Source organism: Salmo trutta, chromosome 29 (assembly GCF_901001165.1).
Source record: "Salmo trutta chromosome 29, fSalTru1.1, whole genome shotgun sequence".
Lineage (NCBI taxonomy): Eukaryota > Metazoa > Chordata > Actinopteri > Salmoniformes > Salmonidae > Salmo > Salmo trutta.
The window spans coordinates 18,885,686-18,904,550 of NC_042985.1; the positions used below are offsets into that span (position 1 = coordinate 18,885,686).

General features: G+C 40.9%; 1 protein-coding gene across 1 annotated transcript in view; it reads right to left on the reverse strand.

Moving 5' to 3' along the window:
• chst8 (carbohydrate (N-acetylgalactosamine 4-0) sulfotransferase 8) overlaps window positions 1-15,163 on the reverse strand; it is a 201,611-nt gene extending 186,448 nt beyond the window's left edge. The window contains exon 1 of the mRNA XM_029721090.1: window positions 14,624-15,163. The gene's annotated coding sequence lies outside the window, so the exon portion shown is untranslated. The remainder of the gene's footprint in view (window positions 1-14,623) is intronic.
• Window positions 15,164-18,865: the final 3,702 nt, after the last annotated feature.

The following is an 18,865-nucleotide window of genomic DNA, read 5'->3' on the forward strand; positions in this document are numbered from 1 at the left end:
TACCCATACAAGGGAACAAGGAAAATAAAGATGGATTTAGCATCTCAACTGAATATATTGATTTACAGCCTTAACATACTCATTCATAGTCTTCCCTTGGTCATGAGCTTTACTGTATGTAGTCATGGACCTGTTATCACTGATAAAGAAATTCTAAAGATTTCTGAACTTACACATTGTCCGTGAGACACTGAGCAACCATTGAAATAGTTTCAAATATATATACAGGTAAAAATAAATGTGTAATGTAGAATGGCATTGAGTTAAATTGTCAGAGGCAGACGTATTTAAAGATGCTTGATTATGGCCTCTAACTCACAATAAAGTGTCAGTGGGCCAGCTAGACTGACCATGGCACAAGTTAGGAGACACGTGCCATGTCCACTTCTTGTTAGTGTCAAAAGCAACACTGCCTCTGTGAAGACAGAATTGTTGGTCCCTCATCCAACGTCAGGGCTATAAATTGTAATACTACTACAGTAGATGCAGTATTTAAGCCTATGGTTAAATGAATCCTTGACGGATAAAATGTTGTAGCTCAAATAGACATCATAGCATCGGGTGTGACATATTCTGTCACCTGCAGTCAACCACTGCTGTTGGTATGAGAGGCAGATCTGTAAGGGAACAGTGAAGTGGAACTATTCTAGCATAGCTACTGTTTCAGTTGTTCAGGTCACTCAACAATCCCTACACATACAGTCACAACTGCTTAAGTTTAGTATGTGGTGGCCATTTTCAAGCACTAGGCTAACCCATGTTAGTCAAATCAGATTAGCAACTGTTTTACACTGATTACACAATATTGTAATGAATGTTTAATAACTGCTCAAAAAATGGATCATGGTGCAAATGGGATTGTGTGGGCTTTTGCAGACTGCAGCAACTCTGAAAGGCATCAACCTAAAGCTTGCCGTTGAACACTAATGCTTAATTTTAATGACAATCCTTAAAATATGAATACAAGGCACCTATGCTTTGGGAATAATAGGTCCTGAGCATAATTCGTTTAACTGTGGTGGGGCCCTATCATAACCAAACACTCAGAGACAAGCTTTAACGGCTACTGTAAAGCAGTGGTTCTCAACTGGTTTTGCCTCGGGATCCAAATTTAACTAGGTGTTTGTCTCAGTTGTGACTCTATATACGCGTCGTGATAATAATAATCGTCAAAATACAATCTGGAAAACAATTATTTTATGCTATATTGATAGTAAATGTAGCAATTATATGACAAGGGCACAACATTCCTACCAGTTTCATTGTCAATAATAACATTTTTCCCATATTCTTGATGAAGAATGTTAATATTACTCCACAAAATCAACCAAAATAGTGCTGCTCGATAGTGCTGCTCAAAATAGCTCGATATTGAAAATACTTTGATTGAAGAAAAATTGTTCAGATACTAAATTATGTAAAAATGTAAGTTCATTAGAATTTTACAAATTTTCTACCTGGTTTAAGATGTTTATGTTTTGACAGGATCATTTTTTCATTGTATTTTTTTAGTTATTATTATTTTTAAAAGTATTACTCAGACACCCACACTGGTAGGAAATGAACAATGTAAGGTAATAGAATTTGCTTCTTGGAAATCTTTTTCCCATTCCCAGTGTGTGGGAGAGGTCAGGGGAAAGCGCACTCATCAATCATATCAGACCTCCTGCAGGGCCAAAGAGGGCAGTGATTGGAAACACTGATTCAATTAGAGGAGTGATCCCTTCACTGCCTCAAGTTCTTGCTTAATCATTTTAATAGTGCAAAAACGCTAGAGAATTTTGTAAAATGAATTCAGAAGGTGTGTTTTTCTAATTCAAGCGTGCAGTAAATATTGATAATTTAATGATCAGTATCTGTTTAATAAAAAATATCTGTCCCATGTATTTGGGCCTTTCCTAAGGCTTGGAATTAATGAATTTGTTATTGAAGAAACTCACTTGCTATGGCTTTACATCACCTGCCATCACATGGTTGGAGAGTTATTTATCCAATAGAACTCAGACAGTGTTCTTCAATGGAAACTTCTCTAACATCAGATATGTACAGTGCGGTGTCCCTCAGGGCAGTTGCCTTGGGCCGTTACTCTTCTCTATTTTTCCAGTTGATTAAACCAAATTTTGCCATTGGCCTTACACAAAGCGAGAATGACTATGTATTCGGATGGTTCCACACTCTACATGTCAGCAACTAAAGCCAGTAAGGTTACTGAAATTACAAATAAGAAGTTAGTATCAGAATGGGTGATTTATAATAAAATGGTCTTAAATACATCTAAAACTAAAAGCATTGTATTTGTTTCAAAACATTATGTAAGACCTAAACCTCAGCTGCATAAATAGTGTGACCATTGAGCAAGTTGAGGAAGCTAAACTCCTAGGTATAACATTGGCTGGTCAATTATCATGGGCAAGTCATATTGACAAAGTTGTTGTGAAAATGGGAAGGTCTGTTATAAAAATATCTGAATTTTTTACACAAAAATCAAATGTACTACTTGTTAAGGCTCTGGTCTTGTCCCATCTTGATTACTGTCTGGTAATATGGTCAAGTGCAGCAAAGAAAAATCTAGCATGCCTTGCTCTTAACCGCACATACAGAAATAATATCAATAACATTCATGCCAGTCTTTCCTGGTGGAGGGTTGACGAGAGATTACCTGCTTCTCTTCTAGTTTTCATGATAAATATTACTGTGATGAATATTCTAGATTGTCTGCATAATCAAATAACATTGCGGCAATGCACAGTATTATACAGAACCATGATGGAACTCCCTTCCATCTCCAATTAGTCAAGCAGATTAAATAACATCTCCTGGAACAGCGAGGACGGTGAGGACACACACATACAAACACAAGCACACACAGACACACATCATTTTGTAGTTGTATTATTTGTATATCATTGTATTTAAAATGTGTGTGACTGTCCTTGTCAATCAGTTTATCAGTGTTTTATTACTTGTCATATTTTCTGTTTTTTTGTGGACCCCAGAAAGAGTAGCTGATGCTTCTGCAAAAGCTAATGGGGATCCAAATAAACAAATAAAACAAATAAATATTAAGTGTGGTCTGAATATATATACTACACACTGAACACTAGAGAAGGTGCTATATATCTAGAGAGAGAGAGAGCGTAACAGTTCAGTCAAGCTATAGCAGTTATCTACATCTGTAATACAAATAGCTCCACTACAATCCCAAGCTTAATTATGACTACAAAAATGAATGTCACATGACACAAACCTAACATTAGTAACTTGTGAGAGGAGAGGGTGAGTGAATGAAAATAATACTAATTAGAGAGGGCTTCCCACTGGGCACAGATAATTCAACATCTATTCCACATTGGTTCAACATAATTTCATTGAAATGACGTGGAAACAACGTTGATTCAACCAGTGTGTGCCCAGTGGGTTGCTATCTCTATCTATGAAAGCTGTGGTTGAGTCATTTTTCTGGCTTCTAAGGAGCGATACTGAATAATATTTGGACGATGTCGTCTCCAGTGAACCTCCCACCATCTGTAGAAAGAGGTTTGTATGGGCAGTAAGATGTTCTGTTAATCTAGCTTTCTAGCAGAGACGGACACGTTTACAATACAATATGTCAAATGTAGTATTCAAATGGAAAGCAAATCTATGCAGCGGCATTGTTAATGCATTTGAATAAAACCACAACTGTTAACCACCTGCCACACCTACACTTCTGCATAAACCTGGTCTTTTGTGTCACAATTCAACTGAATAACCTGTGACTACATTTTAATGTTTGCTGTTAAAGTAACATTTACTCTATTTTCACTCTGTTTTATAACACAGCTGATAGGTCTCTCAGAGAAAAGGTTCCCTCACTGAGGCTGCCCCGGCTACAGCGTACCGGTGTCTGTGTCTGTATCACAGAATGGCTGGAATGGCTTGAATACCGCTACGCTGCCAGCTAATAACTTGACAGGCTTTAGTGCAGAATACATTTGTGTAATTAACTTGGGCTGAAACACAGTTGCCTAATTGATCAACACCCTGGCACCTGGGCGTTGGGTTCCACAAGAGTTAAGCAATGCTTTCAGAGCCCCACAGAGAGGGGTAGTAGGAGAGTCCCGAGCGGAGAGCCGGCTGGTCTCTGGCTCCCTGGCTCCCTGGCTCTGTTTTCTAGGCAGAGTGCCATCCATCCACAAACTAACTCACAGAGCACCTGGCCCCTGCCTGCTGCCTTTATCCTCCCTCGGCCCTCAGCCTCCGAACGGTGACCTTGTCTGCCTGGAGGAAGATGTTCATCCCCCTGAGCAGCAATATAGCAATACACATCCCTTGCTCCCTAACTAAAATGGTTCTACCTGGAACCAAAAAGGGTTCTTCAAAGGGTTCTCCTATGAGGAAAGCCAAAGAACCCTTTTAGGTTCAAGATAGCACCTTTTTTTCTAAGAGTTTAGGTACTGTTCTTACGGAAGGTTCTTTAGATAAAGCCTAGTGCAAAGGCAAGACAGCAATTACCGGTACTTTCTTTAAAAAGCATTGTTTTAAAGCTCTGCATTACTCTGCAGGCAAGCACAAACAATCCATCGTTTGTGTCGGGTTGGTTTTCAATCTTACCTCAGTTCTAGCCAGTGCTTGACTTGAGCAGGAGCTCACATCAAATGTTCTACTGCTTGAGCTCCTGTTCCTCTTATAGAATGTTAGATCAGAAGTATTGTGGAGCTCCTGCACATAAATATAAACAGTACCGGCACCCAAAATGAGTACCGGCACCTATTTCATTCCAAGTCAAGGATTGGTTCTAGCAGGAAATACATTAATAAGATGTGTTCTCTTGGTTGACAGACTGAGCTGAAGTATCCAGTAATGTATCCATAAAAACTCATCCCTCCTGAAGTACATTGTTAATTATAGAGATGTATTGATCATTTGGTGTTCTATTAGGGCAACAGGGAGTAAAGAGATTTCCTGTGTCCAAGAAACTCTCTGCTATGAACATTTTATTATTCCAATTACTAGATTGCCTACATATTGAATTTGATCTTAACTGCATTGCCTGGTTAAATATACATTGAGTATACCAAACATTAGGAACACCTTCATAATATTGAGTTGCATCCCCCATTTTACACTCAGAACAGCCTCATTTCATTGGGGCATGGACTCTACAAGGAGTTGAAAGTGTTCCACAGGGATGATGACCCATGTTCACTCCAACACTTCCCACTGTTGTGTCAGGTTGGCTGGATGTCCTTTGGGTGATGGACCATTCTTGATACACACAGGAAACTGTTGAGAGTGAAAAACCCAGCAGCGTTGCAGTTCTTGACACAAACCAGTACGCCTGGCACCCACTACCATACCCCGTTCAAAGGCAGTTAAATATTTTGTCTTGCCCATTCACCCTCTGAATGGCACACATGCACAATCCATGTCTCAATTGTCTCAAGGCTTAAAAATCCTTCTCTAACCTGTCTCCTCCCCTTCATCTACACTGATTGAAGTGAATTTAACAAGTGACATCAATAAGGGATCATAGCTTTCACCTGGATTCACCTGGATAGTCTATGTCATGGAAAAAGCAGTTGTTCTTAATGTTTTGTATACTCAGTGTAGGTATCTCTGATTTCCCAAATCAATGTGTTTCCACTGCCTCCTTCATTCTGCAGTCTGAGTCACGTATCTCTACATGTGCATCTCTGCATGTTCAGAGAACAGCCTGGAGGTGGTCTCTCTCTCTCTCTCTCTCTCTCTCTATCTCCCTCTGTCATTCTCTCTTTCTTTCTTTCTCTCTCTCTCCATCTCCCTCTGTCATTCTCTCTTTCTTTCTCTCTCTCTCTCTCTCTCACCTCTCTCCCTCTGCCTCTCTCTTTTGCTCTCTTTCGCATTTCTCTGTGCCCCTCTCTTTTTCGCTCTCTATCTGCCTCTCTCTCTCCACATCCACCCCCCTCTCTCCCTGTTACTCTCTCTCTCTGCTTCTCTCCTCTCTCTATCTCTCTCATGCCCAACAAAGAGCACATTTGCAGACTCTCCCCCACACTCGTCTGAATCCTCTCTGCTTCCTCCCAGCTATTCTTCCCACGGTAGCGGCTCACATTACACCATTCTTCACTTTAATGTACTTTAATAGCATTAATATCTCCTTTTGCTTCTTGAGCTGCACCCCCTACATCTTAAGAAAGCTGCTTAAAAGCAATTGACAAGGGTAGTCTACCACAACAGATAGGGGGAGTGGGAAGACAACCATAATGATTCAGCTGTTTTAATGCATTATCGTTCTCTCCCTGCACGGAGCACTCTGTAAACAGGCATTAGAATATGTAGAAAAACAACACGAGTCAGATGTCACCTTCTATGCCATCCCAAGTTTCACCAGAAGTGACAGTGAAGGTCGGGTCGGTGTAAAATGACAGGGGGCTCTAGCATAAAGATAAGGCTCTACTATAAAACATCCAAACCAACGAGTGTGGGTGCCTCTGGTTTTGGAGGAGGAAAGAGAATCCTCCTTCTGCATTATTCAATGGATCTCCTCCTCTAAATAACAGCAGCTGAGGATTGTTTGACATCCCAAATGAATAATTAAGGGTGACCTTTTGTTCCCATTAGAGGTGATGGACCAATATCACATTCATCCACTTCCTGTTTAAGGCTCAGGCTGCCATCGAATGGCACTCTATTCCCTTTATAGTGTACTTCTTTTGACCAGGGCTATGGTCAAAAGTAGTGCACTATATAGCAAATAGGGTGCCATTTGGTACACAGATCTGATCTAAAGCTAAATGTGAAGCTATTCCTATAGGATTGACTAGAAATGAATAGTCATTGATGACTAAGAGCCTGAAATGTAGCTACCAAACCATAAGTCACCTCTAATGATGGTAGTATAAATTGCATTGTAGGCATGTTGATTTCAGGAGAATGTAAATAAACATTTTGCAGAGGGAGAAAAGCACATTCCATTTATGTTTTCTCAGCAATATTATTAACCCATTGGATTATTTGGTTATCAAGCTGTAGTCTAATTCAGAAGTCAAGCTTTCCTTAATAACATTTTACTGCAGTGAGCTAAATCAGGGTTTCTTGGTAGTCTTAAACAAATCTACTTTGAAACAAAAGTATACACCTCACACACATAGTTATGGGCTTAAAAAAAGAAGACATGTACCATGTCAGATAGAGAGTTGAAAGTTATTCAATTTTGAGTTTTCATCCCAATATTACACTTTATATACATCACAGAAGACTAAAATATAACAAAAACGTTTGACATAGAAACACCAGATTTCTGGCTTAAAAATGATAATAATGTTTATTAATTATGAAATGATGAAAAATATGAATAACATTCCACCCATGAATGTGAGGGCGCTTTGGTCATTCAACTGCAGGAAGTACCCAGTAAACTCAACTGGTGTCTCTGATTTTCCAGCTCCAAACCAGTTGACAAGGCCATGGGTGTTGCCTGGTGATGCTGCATTGTATGGAGTGCGAAGATTCCTGGCATTGAAAGAGGCTCAGTGTTCAAGGGAGCACATATTTATAGCCGGATGAGGAATAATTCATTGTGATCAGAGTGCAGATCATGCTCTTATTCCTTCACGGAACAGATGTGGCAGAATGAAAAGAGCAGGCTTCTTTTCTCTCTCTCTCCCGCTCTGCTCTCTAGCGGCCTGCCAACTGGAAACGGTGAAGGAAAGTTAGCTCTTTGAAGCCACTGTGTGTGTTTGTCGTCATGCGCTCCTGCTCCGCCTTGGGATCTCAGGTGGTTCTTCTTTAAAAAGAGAGAGATCTTGTAATGTCGCACAAGCCACTGCCTACGCACTGAATCACTGTCCTTAATCAGACTCAAGAGTGATCCAAACCCCCCTCCCCCAGTCCAGGATCACCTAGCTACACAGCACCATGGCTTCAATACATCCCCATGGTAGTAACTGATCATCTATAAAGATCTACTGTATATTATTCTAAATCCTATAGTAACAAAAACTGCAGATTCAGCTTGGAAACCAAAGGGTAAAGTAAGTGAATTGTCTCTAATGTCCATTCTGACAGAGTCACCCCTTACAGAAAAAATACATGATTTCCCATACATTTTTTCATGTGAAATCATGTGAAAACGTGTTTTTGGAACAGTGATCACATGTTAACCCGTGTAGTTTCACGTTATCACATGTTGCTTTACATGTTGTCACATGTTATCACATTAACTTCACGTAAGATCACGTGATCACATGAAGAAGAAAAATGTGGAACACTTCACATGTTCACATGTGAAATTCATATGTTTTTTCCGTAAGGGACTAACAGGTGTGATAAGTAATTGCTCTGACAAACACACACACATGGCCACACACGCACACACTCTCTCTTACTCTCTCTCTCTTTCTATAACACACACAAGCAGGGTGGATGGGCCTTGGATATCCATAGACGGACACGTTTTTTCACGGGACCTCCTATGTGTGCACGCGCTTGTGCGTTCACCATTTTTTTTATGGGTGTTATAGTAAAGCCCATAGGCAGCTCTTGAGTTTCAAGTTTGGGGATGCTTACAATTTATCCTACCATTTCTATCCATCTTTGTGACAGTTATGATCCTTTTTACATACGCGTTTTCGAGGAACAGTTTTATTTCAAGAATAACGTTTAAGTTTTTCAAAATCATTTTCACGTGGTTAATCATAAAGATCTGAAGTAAAATTCTACAATTCTAAAAGTAATAATGTAACTAAGGGGAGAGCACCAGCCTCTGCCATATGGACACATTGATACGCTGTGGCCCATTGGCGGCTAGAGAAATGAACGCATAGAACTCAGAGATAGCCCATATGCCAAAGTATCATCAACTGGGTCCGGCCAGAAGCTGTTGCTAGCTAACTTGCAACATTGTGTCAACTAGCCTATTCCGAGCCCTCAGAGTTTCTCACACCAGTGAGCTCGAGAAAAACAGCTGATTTTTATTACGTTTCCACTGGATATATGGGATCATCAGATCATGATATTTTGCTCTTTCACTCCGAGGCTTGGTGATTACCGAGGCCGGGAGTGTTGGAAATATTTTTTAAATACAATTTGCTTATTGCCCCAATAGGTCCACAGATGACGCAATTGCAATCACACTGCACACTGCCCTAACCCATCTGGACAAGAGGAATACCTATGTAAGAATGCTGTTCATCGACTACAGCTCAGCATTTAACACCATAGTAACCTACAAACTCGTCATTAATCTCGAGACCCTGTGCAACTGGGTCCTGGACTTCCTGACGGGCCGCCCCCAGGTGGTGAGGGTAGGAAACAACATCTCCACTCCGCTGATCCTCAACACTGGGGCCGCACAAGGGTGCGTTCTCAGCCCTCTCCTGTACTCCCTGTTCACCCATGACTGCGTGGCCATGCACGCCTCCAATTCAATCATCAAGTTTGCAGACGACACTACAGTGGTAGGCTTGATTACCAACAACGACGAGACGGCCTACAGGGAGGAGGTGAGGGCCCTCGGAGTGTGGTGTCAGGAAAATAACCTCTAACTCAACATCAACAAAACAAAGGAGATGATCGTGGACTTCAGGAAACAGCAGAGGGAGCATCCCCCTATCCACACCGACAAGACAGTAGTGGAGAGGGTGGAAAGTTTTAAGTTCCTCGGCGTACACATCACGGACAAACTGAAATGGTCCACCCACACAGACAGCATTATGAAGAAGGCGCAACAGCGCCTCTTCAACCTCAGGAGGCTGAAGAAATGTGGTTTGTCACCGTAAACACTCACAAGCTTTAACAGATGCACAATTGAGAGCATCCTGTCGGGCTGTATCACAGCCTGGTACGGCAACAGCTCCACCCACAACAGTAAGGCTCTCCAGAGGGTAGTGCGGTCTGCACAACGCATCACCGGGGGCAAACTACCTGCCCTCCAGGACACCTACATCACCCGATGTCACAGGAAGGCCAAAAAGATCATCAAGGACAACAACCACCCGAGCCACTGCCTGTTCACCCCGCTATCATCCAGAAGGCGAGGTCAGTACAGGTGCATTAAAGCTAGGACTGAGAGACTGACAAACAGCTTCTATCTCAAGGCCATCAGACTGTTAAACAGCCATCACTAACATTGAGTGGCTGCTGCCAACATACAGACTCAAATTTCTAGCCACTTTAGCAATTAATAATTAGATGTAATAAATGTATCACTAGTCACTTTAAACAATGCCACTTTATATAATGTTTACATACCCTACATTACTCATCTCATATGCATATACTGTACTCTATACCATGTACTGCATTCTACTGCATCTTGCCTATGCTGCACGGCCATCGCTTATCCATATATTTATATGTACATATTCTTATTCATCCCTTTACATTTGTGTGTATAAGGTAGTTGTTGTGAAATTGTTTGATTGCTTGTTAGATATTACTGCACTGTCGGAACTAGAAGCACAAGCATTTCGCTACACTCGCATTAACATCTGCTAACAATGTGTATGTGACCAATAAAATTTGATTTGATTTGATGTGTGAGGTGAAAGGAAATCACTGAGAAGCTCAGCTTATTACTGGTGGAAGTGGTGAGTTAAGACAATCAGACATTGCCTAATGGGCACTTTCTTATATTTACACGCAGCAGGTTAGGTAGGCCTACTTCTATGTGTGCTCAGGCGCTCCTGAGAAACCAGACTCATGCTCATTGCTCATGGGACACTTCAAACAAAAGACAATGAAAAGATTGACAAAACTTGTAATGGTTATGAAATAAACCAAAACTTGTTTATCACAAGTGTAGCAGGTTATGAACACTGCAAACAACATTTCCATTCCGAGAATGGTAAATGACTGTACTGTAATTAATACATGCATTAACAGAAATTAATGTAACCAAATGACGGGGGGATTAACAGTACATTTACTAGGCCTACTGGTGACATATGTAATGGGGAATTTATTTTAAAAAATAAGCAATCAAAGGGCAAACAATTCACAGAATGAAACAATGAATGCGCAAGAATTGATGGGAGACAGCTGAGTGCATTCTGGAGAGCTGAGTGTGTGCATTCTGAAGATAGACACGACATATCTTCGCTGCACACCCCTCCCCTTCTTTTTGCAACATATTCAAAAATACTCAAGACACATTATCTTCAGGTATATTTTAGATGCTTTTCACTGACAGCCGCAACTCATCAGCTCGACATTATTGCAACACGCGCTGCCCAAATTTTGGCCTTCCCAAATAGGCATGACCTACACAGCTATGTTTTTAAAGAAGCTAATGATCCTCTGTGGCTAAGTCATGCTATCTGGTGAAGTATTTTGAATGTTTTTATTTAGACAAGAGTAATTATAAAATTTTGGCAAAACATCAATTTACTTTAAGGGAAGCCAGCATCCTAACAGTGCACTGTGGACCCGCCAACTTGCCTTTCCAATTCGCAAGAGGGTGAAACCAGAGATCTATATATAATGACGAGATGCTCATCTCTCCGCCCTAACAACGGGAGTCGTTGTCCCAAAGGCGGGAAGGCAGGAGACAAGCTTAGGTCTGCTTATTATGCCAATAGAAATGCATTAGGCCTATTCTGGCCTGATTTTGGAGATTGTCAGCCCTCTTCGCATCTTCCTCTCTGCTGAAAACTCTCTGACCGAAGAAAGCATCCGAGTGAGCAAAACAGCGCCCCTCTGTCTTACTATATTTAGCCCATATATCTGATGCTGTCTGGACAGAAATGGTATGACATTCCATACTCTTTTGGTCCAGACAGAATCAGATACTGTACATGGTCTAGACATATTGAGACAGGGGGTCTCTGTTTTGCTCACTCAGATGCTTTATCTGAGATTGATGCATATTTCTGTCAGCGCGTCTCGGTCAAATAAATCAATATTTAAATATTTTATTTGGATAGGCAAGGAGGTATGGTAGGCCGGGCCCCCTAAGGCTCGCCCATAATGCCGGCCCTGCACACAAGTACACTCACTCACACCCGCGTAAGGCATCCCTAGCTTCCAGCTGGGCTTGGACTGCGCTCTTCATCCGTTCCGAGGAGCCGTTGGTCACTGCAGAGCCATCTGGAGTGCTATGTCCCAGCTCCACTGGGCCTCTGCCAGCCTCAGTATGAGCACAGCATCTTCAAGCACATTTTGTATGCGTCAAAGCTCTGCTGTGTCCAATGACCCTGGCCGCTGACAGAAGCCATTGCATTCAGTCACATGGACACCACCTCAAAGGGGGCCTTATTCTCTAGTTGGACAGCACCTGCATTCTCTGGCACCAAGTGAAAAGGGGTTGGGGGCCATTTTAACATGATTGACATACTAATTTCCTCTTACAAAAAAACTAAGTTGCACAATACTGCACAAATATTGCACATCATTTTTCTATAATCAGCAAATGTACAGAGAGGCTTCACAGAGACCTAAATATTGATGCCCAATAGGACCCCAACGATGGCAGACAGCTGAGGTCCTCAAAAAGCCATTGAAAACACTGTGTCTATCAGGGATCAGTAAGAGCTGGAGTATTTTAACAGATTATTATAATCATTTATTCCATTGATCTGTAAATTACATCTTCCACAATGTGTCATACCCATGCTTATAGACTGGGTCACTTTTTCAGAGCTAGTAAACACCAGAGCTAGTAAACACAGCAATCTTGTGTGTTCTTTTCCCCAAGATTTTTCTATTTTGTTCAGCAGAGCACCTAGCAGTAGATTTGTAGGAGAAAAACATGAACTGGCCAAAGAACGGATCACTGACCTTCGTCATCAATTACCAAGAGCTTCTTTTTTTGGCACAAAACGTTACATGTTTTTGGAAGCAAGGAGGGGGGAACAAATGGAAGCCATTAGGCTGAACTCACTCACTCTTTGTCATAAAGTATAAAGTGATGTAGGCCTATTTAAGGGTTTGCAGTTTGCACTGCAGATAATACTGACACCTGATCCTTGTGGCCATCGCCTTTATAATCCAACACACCCTCTGGGTCAGCTCCATAGGGCATCTCTGAGCCACATCTACTGTAGGTCAGATACAAACTGCAATAGTAAATGAAGCCTACACAAAACTTTCTATACGACATCCACGTCTGTTATGCACACAGGCACTTTAACCTACACAAATCCACAATATAAAGCTGATCCTCCCAACTCTATTGTCCCTTGGATTCTGTAACGCAGGCGCATAACCACACCTTGCTGTCACTCACATTCTTGTCTTTACCATGCATGCAGCAGGTGCTGTTGGAGATTTGCTCGTGTTTGTTTTTAATTACAGTTTTTAGTTATTGTACCTTCTTGGGGAGTGTATTTATTCTCAGATTTCTGTCTGCCTCAGCGCATCTGGTAATAATGAGAAATTGAACAGAATCATGGTTCATTTGAAAGTGGAGTTAAACACAGACATCAATGTAATATATGCCATTTCCCATCTCACAAAACAAGGTGAAAATAATATCCCAAACCTAATAAGAATGCTCTGCATTTATCACAGAAAATATTTGCAGTCAGTCTACCTAGCCCGCTCTAAAATGAGACTTGTGAATCGCAGTATGAATAATGGGATACTTTCCCTATGTACTCAGTGTATAATTAGGATGAACACAATTTGAGTTCATTCACTGACCACTTAAATTGAATAATGCATGCTTGATATGGCAGTCTGCAAGGAGCAACTAGGCATGACTCTAAATGAGGGAAAGACAGTGGCAGCATTCATTATGTTCAAACTTTGGGAGAGGAGAACGGGGAAAAGAGGAGCAGAAGAATACTATTTGCTTGACTAATGCGCATAATGGCAAGGTACAATATCAATATATGGTGCTGTATAATGGATACCAGAGGAGAGCAGCATAATCATTTCTTCAACAAACACATCTATCCACTGTAACTAGACTATTTGTATTATGTCACCTCTAAAATGTGCTGATGAAACCTATAGGTTATTGCAATCCACTGTTTGATTCCTATGAGCAAAGGCAAGACCACAGAAATGTGTAGGAAAACGTTTCTCGCACAAAAGTAGGCTAGGAGATAGGCTTACTGTACAAAAACAATTGTATTAACAATATATATATATATATATATATATATATATATATATATATATATATATATATACAGTTGCCCAATTGTCACCTGTAGAGACGGTCTTCACTAGTTAACACAGACACAAAGTCCTGAACCCCCCTATTTCTACAATGTATATTCTTTAAACCTAACCCTAACCATACTGCTAACCTTATGCCTAACCCTAACCTTAAATTAAGACCAAAAAGCACATTTTGTTTTTCTTGAATTTTTACGATATTGCCAATTTGACTTTGTGGCTGTGGTATCTAGTGGAAACCGTATAAGACAGTGAGACAATAAACACATCAAGCAAAGATATGCTAATGAAGCTGTTATAGTTAAATAAAAACTAAACAGGCTCAATGTATTAATGTAGCCTATCAATATGATGTGTAACGAGGTTCTGTATAGACAAAACATGTCCATGTACAATAACACAAAAACTTAACTGGCTAAATACAGGTGAGATGTCAACCCAGCCTACTATTCGATTGAAGACAGTTGGCCTAGATATGTTTTATGACGTAACTCACATGACAAAAACATTATCTAGATACGTATGGGAATAAATTTACCTTAGCGAATGGACCTGATATCATAAAGCTGACAAGACAGGGCGGAAAGTGTGGGCTCGTGTACTGATTCTCCTCACTCGTAGATCAGCCAAGTCCTCCTATCTTCAGCACCACGGAAAAGGCGTCCGCCTATTTCTTAAATAATAGGCTTTTCCGACTAAACAAACCCGAGACAAATGTTAGCCTACTGTCTCTATAAGTTAGATGTCTCGTGGTCGAGTCCTGGTTGCAATAGACCTGGTTAGAGCTTCGTCGAGTAGAACTAATGTGAAAAGATGAAGCGATGGACGGTTCGCCAATCAGACAGCAGCAGTATTGCGCTCCATTCTTGTGTCTTGCGCTTGAGTTTTGCATCCCGGGAAGTCTCCAAGGAGAGGTACCTCTTCTTTCCTCCAGGCAACCGCTGCAATAACAGTAATGTCGTTGAAAAACTGAAGAATAAACAACATTACATCTTGTATTTTCAATGCAAAATGTCTTTTCATCTTTTGGATTTGAAGCGAGACAAAATATGAAAATGACTACAGTAGCATACAGTCACCGAACCAGTGCGCGCCCTTATTATAGAATAAATCAGTAACTGGGAGCGGTTGTTTCCAGTTTACCTGAACACGAGTCGATGCCCCCAATGCCAGGGAATCACTGTATCGAATCCAATTGTATCTGTCTAGCGCGAAGTCGCCCATGCTGTTAACCGCAGATATCGTGCGAAGTGAAATAATGCCGGCTACCACGCGACAGAGACAAGCGCGACAGAATAGTTAGGAAGTAATTTTTTTTTTAATATGGTGCTTGCACTGTATGTTTAGGACTACGCACTGTAATCGTTTTTTAAATTACAATGTATATTTAATTACAGTGAAAAACCAAAGTGATATGCAATGTTTCCTGAATTGAGACATCTTTCCATTCCCAAGGTAATTTGACAATCTACATAATTGTAGAAGGGAAACCAGTCTGGAATGGATAGAGACATGCCGCACTCTACTGTAGCCTAACTCACATATAGTTCAATAGAGAATGTGGTAATAAAAGCCATAAAGGAAGTTGTATGGTTCTGAATGGAGACTTTGGCCCCACACCAAAAAGTGTATCAGCCCAGCCAGCTTTGCTGAAAATGTGATTATGTTGTCTCTAGGTGTCCATCATAGACCTCATCCCAGACAGGCACAAGACAGATGGTTTCAGCTACCAGGGGGACAGATGAGCTGACGTTTATTGATACATTGCCCTCCATAAATGATGTGATGTGAGAAGGGCACACTTTATTCAATAATGACCTCAGGACAATAACATTTTCTCTTATAATGTCCTATGCATCAATGGATGGCTTCCTGCCTGCTCATCTCATCTGCAAGGTAGTGTGTGTGTGTGTGTGTGTGTGTGTGTGTGTGTGTGTGTGTGTGTGTGTGTGTGTGTGTGTGTGTGTGTGTGTGTGTGTGAGAGAGAGAGAGAGAGCGAGAGAGAGAAAGAGGGTACTTTTTAAATAAATATTACAAATGCTGTATGACACAGAATACATATACTGTATATACTGTACAGTAACCTTGCTTTACCTTAACTCATGCATATACAATAACTTAATCTGTATTCAGCAGCATGCCTGGCATGGATTCAAGACTCAAGAGCCCCCGTGTATGGTCCTGTCAGTGGGGTGCCATCAAAGTGGAGGCCTTCATCTGTAACCCCCGCCATGGAGCCCATGTAGAACAATTGAGTACCCACATCCATACCCACACATGCAGTCAAAGCCGGCACTAGCCCTTTGGGGGCCCTAAGCTACATTTTGTTGCCCCCCCCCCAGTTGCCTTTCCCTATCTTAGGCCATCCACAATAGACTGTCCAGCTCACCCTCTATTTAAAAAGTGCACATGGCATGGCCCATGAGCTAGGAGAGCTAGTAGAACCTGCACAGTACTGTATGCAGAGCATGCTCTCCATTCTCAAACCTAAGACATTTGTACCTTCATTCTCTCAAAGGGACACACTGACAGAGAAAAAAAGGTTTAATCAAAAAATGGAAAGGAAAGCCTTGCAGGGTGAAAATCAAAAGCCACTGGATCTACATAATTCATTTCCAGGCTACTTCATGAAGCTTGGCTGGCAGAAGGGGGTTTTCTACCTGTTTTTAGTGCAGCTTCCAGAATGTAAACAATCCTGATAGTGTGGGCACTAGCTAAAGGGGGAAACCATCCTTATTAATAGGACCTTCACAGGCAGTATGGTTTGCAGTGTTGCCTGCCAAAAGAAACAGGCACCTGATTAATCATTAATCCGCACAGTAGAGAAAAATTTAAATTTTCTGTGTTTTGCTGTCATCGAGGAGAAACAGTATGATGTGAATTTACAGCAAAGTATCACAATATCTGTTATTTAGTATAGCTAAATACATTTAGTATGACTATTTCACTGAATCAGATGAAATCCAATCAAAATGATTTTCCTTGAATGAGCCAGGAAGTGTGAATGAGTAAAATAAACACCACTTTATAATTTCATTGTTCATGTATCCAGTACATTGTCTAAAGGAAAACTATATCAAGGCTGAATCTCAGGGTGTGGTAGAAACCACAGAGATTATCAATAGAGCTGAGATCTTCATCCTTACAAGAGCAGCACATCCCCCTCTGCTGGTTCAAGACAGCAAGCAAACTCACACAGCTTTGAGGCAGATTCCACAGTTTATTATGCCCAAGAAATGTGATCCAAAGCCATCATTTTGGCCAAACTAACAGTCTACTCTAAACCATGCCATCTAGTCCACTGTACCACAAGCACATTTCAGTGTGTGTGTGTGTGTGTGTGTGTGTGTGTGTGTGTGTGTGTGTGTGTGTGTGTGTGTGTGTGTGTGTGTGTGTGTGTGTGTGTGTGTGTGTGTGTGTGTGTGAGCGTGTGTGTGTGATCATAAAGGAGACTACGGATCGCTTACTGGGGATATCAGCAGCACATCAGCACACTAATGATAATACCAATAATGGCTCTTCTTCACAATCAATGAGTCAGATAAGAGAAATGTATTGATGAGCAGATCTGATCTGTGCTCTACATTTTCATGGCCAGGTATTTTGAAAAGATGAATGACATTCCAATGATACCATAGCCTAGCAGGCTTAGACTTATTTTTTACTAGAAAATGACACTAACTAGTCCCATGTAAATTTAGCCTGCACTTGGTAATTTGCTGAAGCTGATGCACAGATTCATCGAATTTTTACAAAAAACCTAGTTGTTGAACAAAATAGATAATTTGTACCTCGTAGACTAATTTCAATATTTGCAGCTGAGTTGTAATTAGTATTGAAACGGACAAGAAGCTTCTCTCAATATCTTATCTCAAAGTCCATAGGATCATTGCACAACACCTCAATGGAGAGTCCTTGTCTGATTTAACGCGTGTTAATGAACATGCAGTCTGCTGGTCAACTTGATTCTGATGGATGCTGGCATTTACTGTAGGAGCCTTGACACAATCCCCTGACCAAGAGACAGATAAGACCTTTATGGTGCGTTTATCAATACGCTCCTCTCTGCTCATCACTCCTCCTACTGAGGCGTCTGGTATCGGTCAAAATCAATACTGTTAGGTCTGGGAGGCGGCGGAGGGGTGGGGGGTGAGGGGGGGGCTTTTTAAATGATGACTGCCACTGCCAATACATTACAGTTACAATAACATGGCTGCAAATATTATACATTTTCCTAACCTTGAACGTGATAAGTGTTCAAATAGTTGTTGTAATTTGAGGAGAGATACTTTACATAAGTTACATGACTGTAGCAGGTCAGCGGTTGTGGGTTGGTCAGAGTGTACTCTACTACACTCTGCTATATACCCTACTTTACTCTACTGGACTCTACTGTGTACTGTACTGTACTCTATGTCTATGCGGGGACACAAATGTGACATTGTAGTGAAGACAAAAGCAAGTATCCCTCAGAGATTGTCCACATGAAACTACTGTACATAAAAACTTATTAAACTTATTTTTAAATAATGACTGCCACTATACTCTACTGTACTCTACTGTATACTGTACTATACTTTACTATAGCTTATACTGTACTCTACTGCACTGTACTGTACTGTAGTCTACTTTACTCTACTATACTCTACTGTACTGTAGCTTATACTGTACTCTACTCTACTGTATTCTACTGTACTGTACTGTACTCTACTGTACTCTACTCTACTTTACTCTACTGTACTTTACTCTACTCTACTGTACTCTACTGTACTCTACTGTA